The 18964-nt window shown below is 42.1% G+C and overlaps 1 protein-coding gene across 3 annotated transcripts in view; it reads right to left on the bottom strand.

Moving 5' to 3' along the window:
• Positions 1-13587, bottom strand: part of MACC1 (MET transcriptional regulator MACC1) — a 49025-nt gene extending 35438 nt beyond the window's left edge. For 2 of the 3 annotated variants that reach the window (XM_067470266.1, XM_060782112.2), the window contains exon 1: positions 13193-13585. The gene's annotated coding sequence lies outside the window, so the exon portion shown is untranslated. Of the gene's footprint in view, positions 1-11230; positions 11354-13192 lie in introns of all 3 variants that reach the window. The other variant, XM_067470267.1, reaches the window with a different exon arrangement.
• Between the last annotated feature and the right edge of the window lie 5377 nt (positions 13588-18964).

Below are 18964 nucleotides of genomic sequence, written 5' to 3'. Positions count from 1 at the left end.
CATTATTGTCTCTAAAACGTGTGAATTAGTTTTCATTGGACTGGGTCCAAGGAAAACTATTTGCAACTGTGGATTCCTCTCCCTTCCTTTTCCCAACCTTCTTAATCAACTTTATGTTCATAGAGCAAAGAAAATGAGGGAGTGTCTCTACAGAAGAGGAGAAGCTTGTTTTCTCCTGCTCCAGAGACTAGAAGAGGGATGAATAGATTCAAACATTGTACAAAAAAAAAGATTACACCTAAACATGGTGTTGTGAGCTATCTAACACTGGAACAGATTGCCTCAGAAGGTGGCGGACTCTTCTTCCTTGGAAATTGTTAAACAGAAGTTGGATGCCTATCTTCCTAGAGGACTTTAGTTGGAGCCCCCATAGATGCAGTGGTTTAAATTGCTGAGCTGCTGAACTTGCTGACTAGAAAGGTTGCAGGTTCGAATCTGGGGAGTGGTGTGAGTACCGCTGTTAGCCCCAGCTTCTGCCACCCTAGCAGTTCAAAAACATGCAAATGTGAGTAGATCAATAGGTACCACTCTGGCGGGAATGTAATGGCGCTCCGTGCAGTCATGCTGGCCACATGACCTTGGAGGCATCTACAGACAACGCTGGCTATTCAGCTTAGAAATGGAGATGAGCACCACACCCCAGAGTTGGACACGACTAGACTTAACATCAGGGGAAAACCTTTACCTTGCCGTTAGTTGTATTTTCCTATATGGCAAGGGGCTGAACTAGATGGCCCTTTCTCCCTTCCAATTCTGAAGATCATTTTTAAAAAAGATGATCTGTTCCTTTAAAATGGGATCTGAACCTCCATGGATTTTGGTATTCTCAGAGGAGTCATGGAACCAAACCCTAGTTGATACCAAGGGCCCATTGTACAATTGTCTGTCCACACGTGCAGTTTTGACTTTTGCGGATTTAATTATTCAAGCATTTGATTAAAATTATCCCCTCTAGGAATTTCTAGGTCTATCAATGTGACTGTGTTCAACTTCCTCTGGGCGTGCTGGAGGATCTATTCTAGAGATTTTGAGAGAGACCACCTCTCTGCAAATCTCTAGGTTCTTCAATGTGATTCTACAGTTAGTTTTGAGTGAAAGTTGACCATAACGTTGTGCTGGACAACATGCTTTCTCAGGTAAAAAAATATAGCAATTCTTTTCTTTGCACTTTATCATTTTCATGGGGATCCTTTATTCCTAACCCCAGTGAATGTAAGAGAGATAAATATAACAACAACAACAACAACAACAACAACAACAACAACAACTTTATTCTTGGATTCCATCACCATCTCCCCAAAGGGATTTGAGATGATTTACACACAGCCTAAAAACAAAACATGAAATAAAACACAAAATAAAATACAATTGAACAAAATATGCAGGCATATAAAACAACAACTTAAAACTCAAATAACAACGCTCATCAACCAAACGGCAGTAAGCTACTGTAAGACATGGCCAGACTGTAGACAATAGACAAGGGAATGGGATAAGTGCAAAGTTGTAACCATAACTGTATAGCTAAATGAGAAACTCAACTTGCTGAGGGGTTTGCTTTTTGTTTTTGTTTTTTGCAATGAGGTCCCTCTCCTGCAACAGTTTAAAGTACAAATAACTTAACACACATACCCAGTCACACTCCATCCATCTTTCTCATCTTTTCTGTCTATGAGTCATTTCAGGATGTTTAGGAAATAGTATTTTGCTGCAGATCACTGATTGTTTTAGATTTGAAAAGCCATTATTGTTTTTCATTGGAGCTAAAATCATGGCCTCTTAATAAATTGAAGAGGTGTGCTGAAGCTTGGTATCTTAAATGCCAGCAAACTGTAAATCTCTCAAAGCCTTTATAGAGAGTGAATTTGTTTTCACAAAAATGGACAAGTCAGCATGAGCTGGCTCTGCTTTTATGTGCTCAGCCTCTTTCCTGTTAAACCTTCAAATTTAAGATTGTATAGAATCTTTTGGGTATTGATGTGTGCCAAAATAAGCCAGTTTATGTAAAAAATGATGCTTCATTGCTTCATTCCCACATCTCTTTTTCCATTGTGTACTGATAGATAGAGACTAAAGTGGGTATCTCTTTGTAAAAGGTGCGAGAACCTAAAAGCTAGAGAAACAACCTGTGTGTTCATGATTCATAAAACTCTAACAAGCCTCCTACTTTGAGGAGATGATTCTTGTTACTGGAGACCATATTCCCCACTTGCTAAAATTTCACAACTTGGATTTGGCTTTTTCCCATTTCACTTGCATGTCAGTTTTCCAAAAATGTTACATTACCGATCAGAGTTCAATGCTTGAGCTAGATGAATCGAAGTACTAACCTTGTTCAGACAACAGATACACAGTTAACAAATGTATGCGGATATATGTTAGTGTGTGTATGAGATTGGGGGGGAAGTGAGATGTTTAATTTTAAAAAGATTTATTTTGATCCTGCCAGGTGTCAAGGTTGTACTGACAATAAAAGTGGTTTAACCAATGTAAAAGAATGTAAAACTTGAATGGACGGAAAACATACTGAATGATTTGAGAGACCAGGTTAAAATAGGTTAAGCTCACTTAAGCCCATTCATATGGGCAAATTTGGACAAAAGCAATTATACCCAAAAGGTTTCAATAAGTAGCCATATTTTTACTTGCTACCCAATTGAACCAGTGTCTGTGCCAACTGGCCCATTAACGCAATGGTTCCCAATGTGAACCACCTTTTCAGTCACGGAATCCTTCAGAAGACATTTGTATTCATAACTATTTCTGGTTTTTACTAAGCACTGTGAATCCACAAAATTCTTCCTTCTTTCTTCTACTTCTATTGCCAAAGTGCTTTGCATAACGTACTAGGTTATGTACTAGGTTAAATAAAGCAAAGGTATTTTAAATATAGCCAGAAATGTGAGATTGCCCTGAACTGAACTGAATGGAATAGTGGTAGGCTAGCATTTATAAGACAAAGAACCCTGTGGTTGTTGATAGAAAAACCAAAATCACTCTAGCAAGTATGTTGAAACTTTCTCACAAATTCTGTGTACTTTCACTGGAGAGTTGGAGAATCTGTTGGAGATGCCAGGCTATAAAAACGACTTCCATTGGTGAGTAGACATTTGGAGATAACATGCTCCTCCCTTTCCTTCACATTAGAGACAGTGAAATAGTTAGCCTCGTGTAGTTTTATTTTAGAAATCTGCTTTAAATTTAAAAATTGTGATGTTTTTGTGGAACCCTAGGGTACTGTGGAGCAGTTTGGGAATTGCTGCTTTAAAGGAAGGCCATTCCACAACCAGGATTCCACCGCAGACGCTCTGGCAGAAGGTCACAACTTCCATTATGCAAAACGAGGAATGTTCTTTGGATGGCAGAATGCCAGGAGGGGAAATATCTGCACCATTGCCAGGAATTCTCCCACTTCATTTGATGTCTCCCTCATGCCTCACTTTCCTACCACATGTGACTATAAAACCCTGCTTTCTTGCCTCCCTTACTGGGATCCCTTCCCTTACTACCAGTGACAGCAGTGGGCTCATAGCTGCCATGTTTGTTTGCAACAATGTTCTTGAACTGGCAACTTTCAAGACATTGAAAGATGAGTGGTAGTGGCTGGGTGCAGTTGTTTGAGCCTTCAAATCACTTGACCCCATGATTTTTTTTTAAGCAAAGAAGACTTAGAGATGATTTTGTCAGTGATCTCTTATCGAATTACTAACTAAGGCTGACCCTGCCTACCTTCCTAGTTCCAATTTGATCTGGTGGCATTAAGGGTCTTAGGTCTGCCACCACAAATACGCTGGACACCCACATATTGAGCTATGATGTTTATCCCATGGACAGGATGAGAAACAAAAATAGTAATCCATTCATATCAAATTATATTCATATCCATTATGGATATGAATATAATTTGAGGTTGGTGTTTCTTTTTGGGCAGGGGGGAGCTACTATAAGTGGACTGAAGCAGTGCAGCTACCTGCGGATGGTACCCATTTACTGCTCTTTTTAAGGTCAAAAGAAAAAAAATATTTCTCAAAATGAAACAAGCATACCTCATGCAGTTCAGAACTGGTTATGTCTCTGCGCTACATATATCTATGGTTTGTCTCTAGAAAATGAAGCAATTATCTTTATGCAACACATTGGCTTTAATTAACTTTGTCATAATAATGAAAAATGAGGAGTAATGTTCACTAGGTGAGAACCACGTCTAATTCGATCATAATTGCAGTCATAGAGTGCATGTTCAGTTCTTACTTGTACCATCTGGTTTACAGAGAGCAAAAAACTGGCAGACAATTTGCCTGGGAGCAAATTTTAATTGTATTGCATCACTGTGAAACTCTGAAGAGTACGGTTTTGCAATGAAAGTACCGCATAAGCTTCCGATGAAGAAAGAACTGACCACACTGAACTGGAAAAATACACACCAGAGGTTTGTGGCTTAAGTTTGTTCATTTGTAAAAAGAAAAACTATGCTACTTTTAATTCACAAGATTTTCCTTAAGAAAGGATGTTGATAAATACTTCTGGGAAGCATCATATCTTGCCAAATGAAAACGCTGGCCATTCATATTTGTTCTATAGTTCTGCCACATAACAAACAAGATCTAATTTGACCCTTATTCCCCTTAGAGGACAACTTGGCTTTAGTACTGAAGAGAAACTGTCCAAAAGAATACCTTCATTAATCCATCTAACTAGTAATACTAAGAACTGTCATGGACTTTCAAGGAATTCACATCACTATATATACATGAAATGTATTATATTTTGATAAAGCTCAATCAGAAATAAAACAGGCATGGCCTGTTTTATTTACCTGGCCTATCCCCTAAACTTTATAGTCTGAAACTATTTGAAGACACACAAAAACACCAACCCTATTGAACTTGACTATCTCATCAGACAAAAGCAGACCCACACTTCTCACTTAAATACTGAAAAATTTATGTTGTTCAAAATTGTCCTTCATTTAAAATATTGTATTTTTCTTTCAGTTATTTATTTTTTACATTACAAATAAGAGTTGTGCAGTGTGCATAGGAATTTGTTTGTGTTTGGGGTTTTTTTTCAAACTATAATCCGGCATAGTCTGAGGGACTGTAAACTGGCCCTTGGCTTTAAAAAATGGAGGGCCCCTGACCTTGAGATTCCAAGAGAGAAAATACTAAATCAAATCCATGAATAATCAAATATGGGGTAGTCAAAACTGCAAATGTAGAAGGATGACTATATACTTTTAATGTAACTGTATGGCTAGAAGTAATCAAACCATTAACCAAATCCATAATCAAACCCATTGCACCCCCAGTGGCACAATGGGTTAAACCCTTGTGCTGACAGGACTGAAGACCGCCAGGTCAGAGGTTCAAATCCGGGGAGAGTGTGGATGAGCTCCCTCTGTCAGCTCCAGCTCCTCATGTGGGGACATGAGAGAAGCTTCCCACAAGGATGGTAAAACATCAAAACATCTGGAAGTCCCCTATGCAATCTCCTTGCAGACGGCCAATTCTCTCAAATCAGAAGTAACTTGCAGTTTCTCAAGTCACTCCTGACACACACACACAATCTAACAATTCTGACAAAGTGTGACTCTCAAATGGAAGGCAAAGTAGTTCAGATATTCTTTCTAGTCCCAGTTAGATCATACTCAGTTAATCTATGGTTAAATGAAGAGTCAAAATGTTTGAGAATTGAACTTATTCAATGGCTCTACTTTAGAAAGGACAGCCCAAAGGATGCCATCCTGAAAGGTTCTCGAACACACTGAAGAGTTTAGGTGATTTATTTCCAGAGAAGGTTTGGGTTTCAAAGATTGAAACTGCACTGTTACCGAGAAGTTTGGTAGGATGATAAAGGTTTAGGGATAATGAAGCGTTGCAGAGAAGATAATTTGATCTGCTACAGGTAAAATGCAAATTAACACACATTGGAAAGAAACCAGCTCAGATGCCATACAGATACCGAACATCTAGGAATTAAGCCAAAGCTCTGAAAATTCAAACATATTAATGCACAATTTAATGAGGATGTCTACTGAGTGCACCACACAGTCAGTCACAGATATAAAGTGCAAAATGGTTTTTAAATGCCAAGGTTTTAGTGTCTATTACCATTTATAAATTGATAATATAATCCCATTTGGGCTCTTTGATTTGGCTTATTAAGAAAGAATACTTTACAACTATCAGGATGAAATAAAAGCATTAAAGGAAAAAGCAGCAAGCTTCCCAGACTACTAATCAGAAACAGTATAAGGATGATGAATGAACACACAGCCATTTGTATTAGAAGGCGGGGCTCCACACAAACCACAGCAAGAACTGCGTATGATAGCTTACATGAATTTTTTCACTCATCTCTTTTGTCAACCATTTTCTTGAAGAGGCTTAATAACAACCTTAAATAAATAATAAGACAACCACATCAATTATACTTTTGAACACATTGACAATGTATAAATTTAGTTAATTCTGTTGGAAATGACAACCTTCATCACACTATCAAGCACATAATAACAAAAGCAAACTTTCGAAATTGTTTCATTCAAAGCACACTAAATAAAATAAAATCCATCAGTTAAGGAATGTTTTATTTAGTGTGCTTGGAATGAAACTATTTCAAAAAGTTTGCTTTTGTTATTATGTGCTAGTGTAACAGAAATGGGGCTTTCCTTCACATAAACAGTGGTAGTTTTTCAATAGTCTTAAGCACTCAAAGGCAAGTCTCTTCAAGTTAAGTGGAACTTTCCCCCAAGTCAGGACATTTAGAAAGAACAGCTTTCATTTCTTAAACTGCACATTGCTTCAATCAGCCCTGTGAGTAATTTATGTTTTGTAATGTGTAAATTTGTTTTCATTTGCTGAATCACTCATGTATCTTCATACCAATTCATTAACTCATATTCTCCAAGTGAAACTGCAAGTTTACACTAACATTGTGAAGTAATGTTTAGCAATTAATTTGTTTCATGTTTTGTACTTCATACTATATGCCTTACAAAACATGGGGCCACATGGTTTTTGGCACCTCTCAAGATCACTCTTGGGGTTTTTATCCCAAAAAGTGGTGTATTACCACCTCTGAATAGCATCAAGAGCACTAACCCAGTGTTTAAATAGGATGCAGAACCCCATGGACTGTTTGACAAAAGTTCTTTTTCTAAACTAGATGTTCCTTCACAACACACCATATTTTTTTTTCATCTCAGGAGTGTCTTGAGAAACTGCAAGTCGCTTCTGGCGTGAGAGAATTGGCCTTCCGCAAAGACGTTGCTCAAGGGATACCTGGATGTTTGATGTTTTACCATCCTAGTGGGAGGCTTTTCTCATGTCTCCACATGGGGAGCTGGAGCTGACAGAGAGAGCTCAACCCGCTCTCTCTGGATTCGAACTGCTGACCTGTTGGTCAGCAGTCCTGCCAGAATAAGGGTTTAACCCATTGTGCCACTGAGGGCTCCAAAGCACAATAATGGCACCATGATTCCACTATACCAGCCCTGGCTGCGTTCTGTACAATCCTGGAGTCTGTAGTTTGATGAGACACTGAACTTTCTGGCTGAAAGCTCTAAATACCTCCTCCCTAAACTACAAATCCCAGGATTCCATAGGCTGGAATCATGACAATTAAAGCAGAATACAGCATTATAATTTTGTGATGTGAAGGGTGTCGGATGTAGAGTTTGGTTTTGCCTTTGGTGCAGTAATAAAGCTGCAAGAGGGTACCCAAGGGAGATGTTCAACCCACTCATCAGATGCACTATCATGACATATAGGATGTATTCGCATTGCATAATTATAGCAGTCTGATAGCACTTTGTCATTTCATGGAATCCAGGGATTTTGGTAAAGTATTTCCTAATTCTCTGTAAGACAAGTCCAGTGCTTCTCAGACTGTCTGATATGAGGGATTTCTATTTACCCTGTTTTGTGGGGACCATTACCATAGTTGCACCCATTGGCTACAATAGCTTATTTCCTTCATGGAAACCCACAGGGACTAGCAGTTGATGGTTCATGGAACTGCCACGAGTCCATAGAATTTTAGTAGCACTGTTCTACATCGTTTGCTTCCCTGAACTAAGCACAAGAGCTCTCTAGATGGTAAATCTCAGCCCATCCATGTATATACATAAAAGGTAAAGGATTCCCCTTGATATTAAGTCTAGTTGTGTCTGACTCTGAGGGGTGGTGCTCATCTCCATTTCTAAGTCAAAGAGCCAGCGTTGTCCGTAGACACCTCCAAAATCATGTGACCGGCATGACTGCATATTGTGCAGTTACCTTCCCGCCAGAGAGGTACCTATTGATCTACTCACATTTGCATGTTTTCAGACTGCTAGGTTGGCAGAAGCTGGGACTAACAATGGGAGCTCACCCCATCTGTGGATTCGAACCGCCAACCCTCTGATCAGCAAGATCTGCAGCTTAGCAGTTTAACCCGCTGTGCTACCATAGCCCCATATATATATACATATATATATATACACACACACACACACACACACCTAGAATCATAGAGATGGAAGAGACCTTGTGGGCCATCCAGTCCAACCCTCTGCCAAGAAGCAGGACAACTGCGTTCATACACATACACAAATCCAACATTTCATCGAATGGAGCCAGAACAGTTCAGAATTCTCCAGCTACAATTGTCTAGTGTGATGAGAACAATAGACTCACAAGTCTCCAGTGAAAGGTATGGACATGAGTGAGATGCATATTTGAATATTTCCATTTAGAGATTGATTATTTAAAGAGCAATATAGTAAATGTAAGACTTATTCACCCAGGGCTGAGTACTAATTCCATAACATGGATAGGGCATATTTACCTTGAAAAATTACACAGTTCATAGAATACTGTATTAAGAAGACATGGCTAAGAGAATGCAACCACAGGCAAACAGCATATTATCTAAAGAAACAAAGCATCCCATTTTAACTTCCTTGAACAATTCTGTATCTTCTGATGCTGTTTGTTTGTAATTTCACAGCTTTATAATTTTCATCATCCTTTCCAGCCTCACCACACATTTATTCTCACAAAAATCCTATGAGGAAGGGTTAAACTCCGGATTAAGAAAGTAATCCAAGATCATCCAATGAGTGTCATGAGCAAATATTATTATTTCTAAAGAAGCAGCTGTGATAATCTCTTACAGCAAAAGAAGTAGGAAGGGGAAATTATTTTTGTTTTGTTTACTTTATTTTTATCTCAACTTTCTCCTGATTTAAAGATTCAAGGTGACATTTGTAACACTAACTGGTTTTATTTGTGCACAAGCTTTTGTAGATATAAATTTACTTCTTGGATGTAGTCCAAAGTGATAATGTATTAATGGTTCAGCTATATTTTCTCTCCCCACCACCACCACCACCACCACCGCTTTTTCATGGACAGATATGGATTTGAACCCAGATTTTATTTTTATTTATTTATTTATTTCCCATTTTATCTCTCCATATGGCTCACAATCCAAAACATTACAATTTAAAATATACAAATATACAATTAAAAACAGTATGTCATTGTATATTATTATATATTATCAGTAGTAATTCTATTTAATATAATAGTATTATTATAGGTGAAGGTAAAGGTTTCTCCTTAACATTAAGTCTAGTCAAGTCCAACTCTAGGGGATAGTGCTCATCACCATTTCTAAGCCGAAGAGCCGGCATTGTCCACAGATGCCTCCTAGGTCATGTGGCTGGCATGACTACATAGAGTGCTATTACTTTCCCATCCAAACAGTACATATTGATCTACTCACATTTACATGTTTTCGAACTGCTAGGTTGACAGAAGCTAGGGCTAACAGCAGCTCACTGCATCCACGGAATCAAACCACTGACCTATCGGTCAGCAAGTTCTGCAGCTTAGCAGTTTAGCCCGTTGCATCACCACGGCCCCATAGTATTACTATATTACAACATTATTATCTATTATATTGTATTATTATTAGTTTTGTATTGTTTTATATTATATTATCAATATCATATGTATATAAAATATATAACACTATTAGCATAGCACAACATTAATATATATCATTAATATATTGTATTATATTATTATACCAATATATATATATATATATATATATATATATATATTACACCATCAGTATATTATACTATTAGTATTATATAATATATAGTACTATATAATAAGTTGTAGTATATATAATAGATATGATCTTTCAACCTCAGTCCTAGAATAAGTTTAATATGAACATATTCCTTACCTAAAAAAGCTCTATGAAATTCTTGGGACACACATTCAATATACTACTTTATACTTTTTAGAATAATGCTCTTATCATATTTGAAGATTTACTCAAGAAATTACTCCCTTATGTCTGGAAAGACCACTGACTATTTGAAGCCTCCTACTACAAAATCATAGTTCTGTGATTTCACTTTACCTGCCATGATAGCATCCTAAGCAATCCTGGGATTTATAGTTTGGTAAGGTACTAAGGTTCTTCAACTAAATTCCAAATGATGGACCCAATTGCACTGCTCCCCAGACTGCAAATTCCAGGGTTCCTTTGGATGGAATGGTGGCAATTAAATTAAAATAATAGCACTATAATTTTGTAGTATGAAAGGGTCTCTTAACTGGGCAAGGGCACTACAATAGCCTAAAACAATAGCCTAAAGACATTTTAAGTTTTTAGTAAACTGTCCTTGAGAAATCCTTTATGTGTGTGTGTTTGTGGTTCCTATATAACAACAACAACACTTTATTTGTAACCTGCCCTATCTCCCCTGGGAGACTCAGGGTGGTTTCCAATAAAAGAGGCAATTTTATATTAATGAAATTGTCCGCATGGTTGTGGTTCCAATGGTTTCTCTGTGTACTCTGACATGATGGCTGTTAGAGTGGTCCAGCATGTGAACAATTTCAATAAAAAGGAGGAAACCGTGAAAATGAACAAAATCTGGCTACCAGTATTTAAAAAACTCTAAAATCAGGACAGTAAATAAAGAAGAACACTCAGAAAGCAAGAAAGTTCCAGGCAGTAAACAATCAGGGCCAGCTAACACCTTCGAACAAAGGATTCCCCCAGGCGAGAAGCAGCCAGGCCTCAAGCTGCAAGGTTATTAAACGCTAATCCAGATGGCCAATTGCAACATTCACACCTGCCTCAAACAGACAAGAGTTCTTTCTCCAGCCTTTGGCATTCCACAGATATATAAACCTCACTTGTCTAGTTTCCAACATACCCCTCTCAACTTCTGAGGATGCCTGCCATAGATGTGGGTGAAATGTCAGGAGAGAATGCTTCTGGAACATGGCCATACAGCCCGGAAAAATCACAGCAACCCAGCAATTCCAGCCATGAAAACCTTCAACAACACAATTACCACATAATTAAATTAGAAGCTAAAAGCATTAAAATGTATAGATCCAATGTGTGTGTGTATGCATGCATGTTTGCACATGCAGGATCTATAAACACACATACATTGCATGTATGTGTGTGTATGCATGTATGTTCGTACACACATATACACACATATGTATAAGAATTCTGTTTATAAGTATGATGAAGGTGGAAAGGGATCCTACAGAATCAGGACTATAATTCCATATATGTGAGTATGCAGCACTTCTTATTCAGAAACTTTTGGTTAAGCTATCAAAACTTTCAAAAATAATTATCTGGGCCATTGCAAAAAAGGAGACTTCATTTTTCAAGCAGAAATCAATACAATCCCAACTTCGATCTTGTAACCCTGCATGATGAATAGCTATTCCAAGAAGAAACCTGTATCAGAGTGAAAGCTGAAATCTAGGTTTTCCAAAGCCAACCTTGTATTTCAAACTACAATTCATTATTTTCAAAGAGGGATGTCCGTGTCCAGGTGCTCTCACCCACTTTTAAAGTGGATTGTTGTGAGTTTCCCAGGCTGTATGGCTATGTTCCAGAAGCATTCTCTCCTGATGTTTCACCCACATCTATGGCAGGCATGCTCAGAGATTGTGAGGTCTGTTGGAAACTAGGAAAATAGGGTTTATATATCTGTGGAATAATGTCTAGGGTGGGAGAAAGAACTCTTGTCTGTTTGAGATAGGTGTGAATTCAACAGAAAAGAAGAAACCATGAAAATGAAGAGGAGAGAGGTCCTGCTCTCAACCCTACTGACATCACAAACACGATTGGTGGGGACGAGCGACATGGCCTTCTCATCAGTGGCCCCCCTCCTGTGGAATGCTCTCCCCATAGATATTAGAATGGCCACCTCCCTCCTGTCTTTTAGAAGAAAAATCAAGACCTGGCTTTGGGATCAAGCGTTCGATTAGTGAGCAACAAGTAAAAGAAGATTTTAACACTTATGGCAATGATTTGACCGGGACTGGGTTTTAGGCATGTGCTAATCAATTGTTTTAATTACTGTTTTAATATTTTAATGTATTGTTGGTTGTTTTATTATGATGACACCATATGGTGTTTTTGGGAGCGTCCTGAGTCTCCCCTCGGGGGTGAGAAGGGTGGGGTATAAATATTGGAAATAAATAAATTTGGCTACCTGTATTTAAGAACTCAAAAGTCATAACAGTAAATAAAGAACAACACTCACAAACGGGGAAAGTTCAGACAAGAATAAATCAGGGCTAACTAATCACCATCTGAACACGAGGAAGAACTTCCTGACTGTGAGAGCCGTTCAGCAGTGGAACTCACTGCCCCGGAGTGTGGTGGAGGGTCCTTCTTTAGAAGCTTTTAAACAGAGGCTGGATGGCCATCTGTCAGGGGTGATTTGAATGCAATATTCCTGCTTCTTGGCAGGGGGTTGGACTGGATGGCCCATGAGGTCTCTTCCAACTCTATGATTCTATGATTCTACCTCGCAACAAAGGATCCCCCCAGGCAGTAAGAAGCCAAACCTTGAAACTGCTAGGCCATTAAATGCTAATCAAGGTGACCAATTGAAACAAACCTACCTCAAACAGATAAGAGTTCTTTCTCTCATAGATATACAAACAAAGTTTCCTACACGCCTCACAACCTCTGGGGATGCGTGCCATAGATGCAGGCGAAACGTCAGGAGAGAATGCTTCTGAAACATGGCCATACAGCCTGGAAAGTTCACAACAACCCAGTGCTTCCGGCCATGAAAGTCTTCGACAATACACTTTTAAAGTCTTCAAAAGTTGGAAGCATACTTCAAAGGAAAACATACCTTTTCCCTCTCCTCGATCAGGGACAGCCAACTTCCACTAAGCCATTTCTTTCCAGATCTCCCCGCGTGGATGCCTTCTTGGTGGTTCCATGCAGCTTTCCAAAAATGCGGACAGGTCAGCTTAGCAACCCTAATTGGCAGCCCCACGCCTTCTGCTTGTGGGTGGCAAGCAATGCCTTGTGGGACGTGGAGTCCTGCCGCGGTTGCACAACCTCAGTGGACTCCGCCACCTGGAAAAGACTGAACTACATTACCCATAGGCCCTTTCGGCTCACCTGGGCTCCCACCTGAAACCAGGCAAACACGTCTGATCACTGAAGTTTCGCCTTCGGGCGGTGGAGAGGAGGCACGGAAGGGCTGGGTACCGACTCCAGCTTTTGTTTTTCCTGCTCTTTGTTTGATTTCACCCTCTTAGAGTTGAATGAGCATTTCACTCTCAAGGCGAATGACCAACTCAGAGCAGGCTGTGCGCCTCATGTCTCGCTTTGACTTGGATGTCAAAGCTGTTCGTGTGAGTTTTGAATCATAATGAACCAGAATAACTGGAATCTGCAGGGGAAAACCTGTGGGCTGTGAATAGGTGGACAAGGCATCAAATGGCTTCATTGTTTGCTCTAGAGGAAATAGATAAATATAATTGTCAGGGTGGGGAAGAAAAAGTATCATATATGATTTGTAAAGTAATAGTATACATTTTCAAGATTTTTGTCATTTCTCATTACATTCATATGACACACCAAGAAACAAAACAAAAAAACACTAACATATCTTGACACACAGGATGGATCCACACTGCCATATAACCCAGATTATCAAAACAGATAATTCTGGCCCCTTCCACACAACTGTATAAAATCCCACATTATCTGCTTTGAACTGGGTTATATGGCAGTGTGGACTCAGGGCCCTTTCACACAGCCATATAACCCAGAATATCAAGGCAAAATAACCCACAGTATCGGCTTTGAACTGGGATATATGGCAGTGGGGACTCGGGGCCCTTTCACACAGCCATATAACCCAGAATATGAAAGCAGAATAACCCACAGTATCTGCTTTGAACTGGGATATATGGCAGTGTGGATTCAGGGCCCTTTCACACAGCCATATAACCCAGAATATCAAGGCAGTATAACCCACAGTATCTGCTTTGAACTGGGATATATGGCAGTGGGGACTCGGGGCCCTTTCACACAGCCATATAACCCAGAATATGAAAGCAGAATAACCCACAGTATCTGCTTTGAACTGGGATATATGGCAATGTGGACTCAGGGCCCTTTCACGCAGCCATATAACCCAGAATATCAAGGCAAAATAACCCACAGTATCGGCTTTGAACTGGGATATATGGCAGTGAGGACTCAGGGCCCTTTCACACAGCCATATAACCCAGAATATCAAAGCAGAATAACCCACAGTATCTGCTTTGAACTGGGATATATGGCAGTATAGACTCAGGGCCCTTTCACACAGCCATATAACCCAGAATATCAAAGCAGAATAACCCACAGTATCTGCTTTGAACTGGGATATATGGCAGTATAGACTCAGGGCCCTTCCATATGGTTTGGGACCACCCTACCTGCGTGACCGCATCTCCATCTACGAACCCACACGCTCGCTTCGATCATCTGGGGAGGCCCTGCTCGTGATCCCACCTACGTCGCAAGCGCGCTTGGTGGGGACACGGGACAGGGCTTTCTCTGTGGCGGCCCCCCGACTTTGGAACGCCCTTCCAAAAGATCTCCGACAGGCCCCTACTCTAGCTGTTTTCAGAAGGAATTTAAAAACTTGGCTGTTCCGTTGTGCCTTCTCAGACTAGGAATCCCCACCCCAAGTCCTAGTAGCACCTTAGCATAACTAATCGTTGCTGCACACCGCACTTTTAATCCTACGTGCCTCCTGCCAGTTCAGCACTTTTAACCCTTGTACCCCATTGCGCCGGCCGAACCAGTTTTAATAATGTCTTGATGTATTGCCATTGTCGTTATTTTGCTTATTGTTTTGATTTGCTTTGTTATTGTTGTGTTATGTTTTCTATTGTATTGTGTTTTGAGGCTTCGGCCTGTGTAAGCCGCATCGAGTCCTTCGGGAGATGCTAGCGGGGTACAAATAAAGTTAATAATAATAATAATAATAATAATAATAATAATAATATGGCCCTATATCCCAGAATATTGTTGGAGCATGTAAAAATCAGTTGGTGAGTGTATTAACTGAAAAATGCAAAGCAGGACGCTGACTGGTTGGGCGACACCTGAGTAGCTAGCTGAGTCTGGGAGTTTTGGCAACAGTTACATGTTTAGGTTTTTCTGTGCAGGAGTTTACCAAGACAGCTAGCATTTCTGCTTCTGGGGCTGTTGGAAAATTATCATTCACATGGACACCTAAGGACCATTTGAATCGCTCTCAAAGGACATTGTGTGAGTCAATGCAACTGTTCACATGACGGTATATATGTTGCTCTGCATAACAAAGAGTAAACACCATTCTTGATCATCTGTGTGGCATATCTTTTCTCTAGCAAGACACTGTGTAGATTGGTAAAGACTTGAGCTATGCGTAATTTTCATTCTGTCACAAATATCAAGGCAGAAAATCCCACATTATATGAGTGTGGATTCAGATAACTGTAAGATTTATACAACCACAAGCTGCACTTTACGAACTTTGGTAGCTTTATTGAGACTGCTAACATCTACCACCCATGCTAGTTCCGATCTCCTGGTATCTTGTAACACTGCTGTTAGCTGCCTGCGGGAGAGGTAAGGAGGGGAGTGAATTGGAGATCCCAGTGCGAGTTAAACCGGTGATAAATCATATAACCAGCAGTGAAGCATGGGGTGAAAATAGGAAGGTAGACTGCGTCATGGAGGAGGGAGGGTGTTCCATTGGTCGGGGAGCCCCCATAGAAGTCGTGGTGGGGATGGGGAGATACGGGAAAAGGAGACCTCGAATTCGGCCTAGGGATCGTACAACAACATTAGTAACTCCAACTCGGTCTCCTGATATGGTGAATTGGTGTAACCAGGTCGGCGGTCCCCCCGGATTGAAGGTGGTGCTGTTGAACGCCAGATCTGTCAATGGCAAAACAGCTTTCATCCAGGATTTAATCCTGGATGAACGGGCAGATCTGGCGTGCATCACGGAGACCTGGCTGGACGAAGCTGGAGGTGTGAATTTGACCCAGCTTTGCCCGCCAGGTTTCTCCGTGCAGCACCAACCAAGATCCGGGGGGCGGGGAGGCGGGGTTGCAGTGATCTATAGAGACTCCATTCTTCTGACCAGGGCCCCCATCCCGCAGTCAACAAATTTTGAATGCGTCCACCTGAGGGTGGGTGACCGGGACAGATTAGGGATTCTGTTAGTGTACCGTCCACCTCGCTGCACTACAGACTCCCTGACTGAGCTAGCGGGGGTGATCTCGGACCTGGCATTGGAGTCCCAGCGGCTGCTTGTGCTGGGGGACTTCAATGTCCACGCCGAGACCACCCTATCGGGAGCGGCTCAGGACTTCATGTCTACCATGGCAACCATGGGGCTGTCCCAACAGGTATCTGGCCCCACCCACAGTGCTGGACATACATTGGACTTGGTTTTCTGCCAGGGATGGGAGGAAGGTGGCGGTGTTGAGGAGTTATCCATCTCTCCGTTGCCATGGACCGACCACCACCTGGTCAGCTTTAGATTAACTGCACCCCCTAACCTCTGCAGAGGTGGAGGACCCATTAAGTTGGTCCGCCCCAGGAGGCTTATGGATCCGGATGGATTCCTGACGGCTCTTGGGGAATTTCCTGCCGCCTCGGTTGGTGATCCTGTTGATGCCCTGGTCGCTCTCTGGAATGGGGAGATGACTAGGGCAATAAACACGATCGCTCCAGAACGTCCCCTCTCAAGTAGCCGAGCTAAACCAGCTCCTTGGTTCACTGAGGAGCTGGCAGCGTTGAAGCGAAAGAAGAGGGAACTAGAGAGCGTGTGGCGTTCGAATCCGAGCGAGCCAAATCGAACACGGTTTATGTCCTTCTTAAGGGCATATGCCGCGGCAATAAAAGCCGCAAAGAAGACCTTCTTTGCGGCCACTATTGCGTCTGCAAAGAACCGTCCGGCCGAACTGTTCCGAGTTGTCAGAGGCCTGTTAAAACCCACCATTCAGGATGGGTGCCCTGATGACTCGGCAGCTCGCTGTGAAGCCTTTGCTCAGTTCTTTGCAGACAAAGTCGCTTTGATCCGCTCTGGTCTGGACACCATATTAACGGCAGTCTCTGAGGATGTAACACGAGCATCTGCTTGTCCGGTTTTGATGGATTCATTTCAATTGGTTCAATCCGAGGATGTGGACAAGGTGCTTGGAGGAATGAGAGCTACCACATGCATCCTAGACCCCTGCCCATCCTGGCTTCTGAAGGAGGCCAGAGGGGGATTGGCCGAGTGGGTGAAGGTGGTGGTTAATGCCTCCCTCCGGGAAGGCATCTTTCCAGCCAGCTTAAAGCAAGCTGTAATAAAACCGCTGTTGAAGAAACCATCACTGGACCCCACTCAATTCGTCAACTTCCGGCCTGTTTCCAATCTCCCCTTTTTGGGCAAAGTCCTGGAACGTGTGGTGGCCTCACAACTCCAGGCATTCTTGGTAGACACGGATTATCTGGATCCGGCACAGTCTGGCTTCAGGCCGGGGCACGGTACTGAGACAGCCTTGGTCGCCTTAGTGGATGATCTGCGCCGGGAGCTCGACAGGGGGAGTGTGTCCCTGTTGGTGCTTCTGGACCTCTCAGCGGCCTTCGATACTGTCGACCACGGTATCCTTCTGAGACGCCTCGCGGGAATGGGTCTTGGAGGAACTGTTTTACAGTGGCTCCGCTCATTCCTCGAGGGTCGGTCTCAGAAGGTGTTACTGGGAGACTCCTGTTCAACCCCACAACCTTTGTCTTGTGGGGTTCCTCAGGGCTCAATATTGTCTCCCATGTTGTTTAACATCTACATGAAGCCGCTGGGTGAGATCATCCGGAGTTTCGGAGTGCGATGTCATCTGTACGCGGATGATGTCCAACTCTGTCACTCCTTTCCACCTGCTACTAAGGAGGCTGTCGAGGTCCTGAACCGGTGCTTGGCCGCTGTGACGGTCTGGATGGGGGCGAACAAATTGAAATTGAATCCAGACAAGACAGAGGTACTCCTGGTCAGTCGCAAGGCCGAACAGGGTATAGGGTTACAGCCTGTGTTGGATGGGGTCGCACTCCCCCTGAAGACGCAGGTTCGCAGTTTGGGTGTGATCCTGGACTCATCGCTGAGCCTGGAGCCCCAGGTTTCGGCGGTGACCAGGGGAGCATTCGCACAGTTAAAACTCGTGCGCCAACTGCGCCCGTACCTTGGGAAGTCTGACTTGGCCACGGTAGTCCACGCTCTGGTTACATCCCGTTTGGACTACTGCAACGCTCTCTACGTGGGGTTGCCTTTGAAGACGGCCCGGAAGCTCCAACTAGTCCAACGTTCGGCAGCAATGATACTAACGGGAGCGGAGCGCAGGGAGCATACAACTCCTCTGCTGCACCAGCTCCACTGGCTGCCGATCTGCTACCGGGCTCAATTCAAAGTGCTGGCGTTGGCCTTTAAAGCCCTAAACGGTTCTGGCCCAACTTACCTATCCGAACGTATCTCGGCCTATCAGCCCGCCAGGACCCTAAGATCTTCTGGGGAGGCCCTGCTCTCTATCCCGCCTGCTTCACAGGTGCGGCTGGCGGGTACGAGAGACAGGGCCTTTTCTGTGGTGGC

The sequence above is a fragment of the Anolis sagrei genome, chromosome 6 (genome assembly GCF_037176765.1).
Source record: "Anolis sagrei isolate rAnoSag1 chromosome 6, rAnoSag1.mat, whole genome shotgun sequence".
In the NCBI taxonomy this organism is placed as follows: domain Eukaryota; kingdom Metazoa; phylum Chordata; class Lepidosauria; order Squamata; family Dactyloidae; genus Anolis; species Anolis sagrei.
This window is presented reverse-complemented; position numbering and strand designations above follow the sequence as displayed.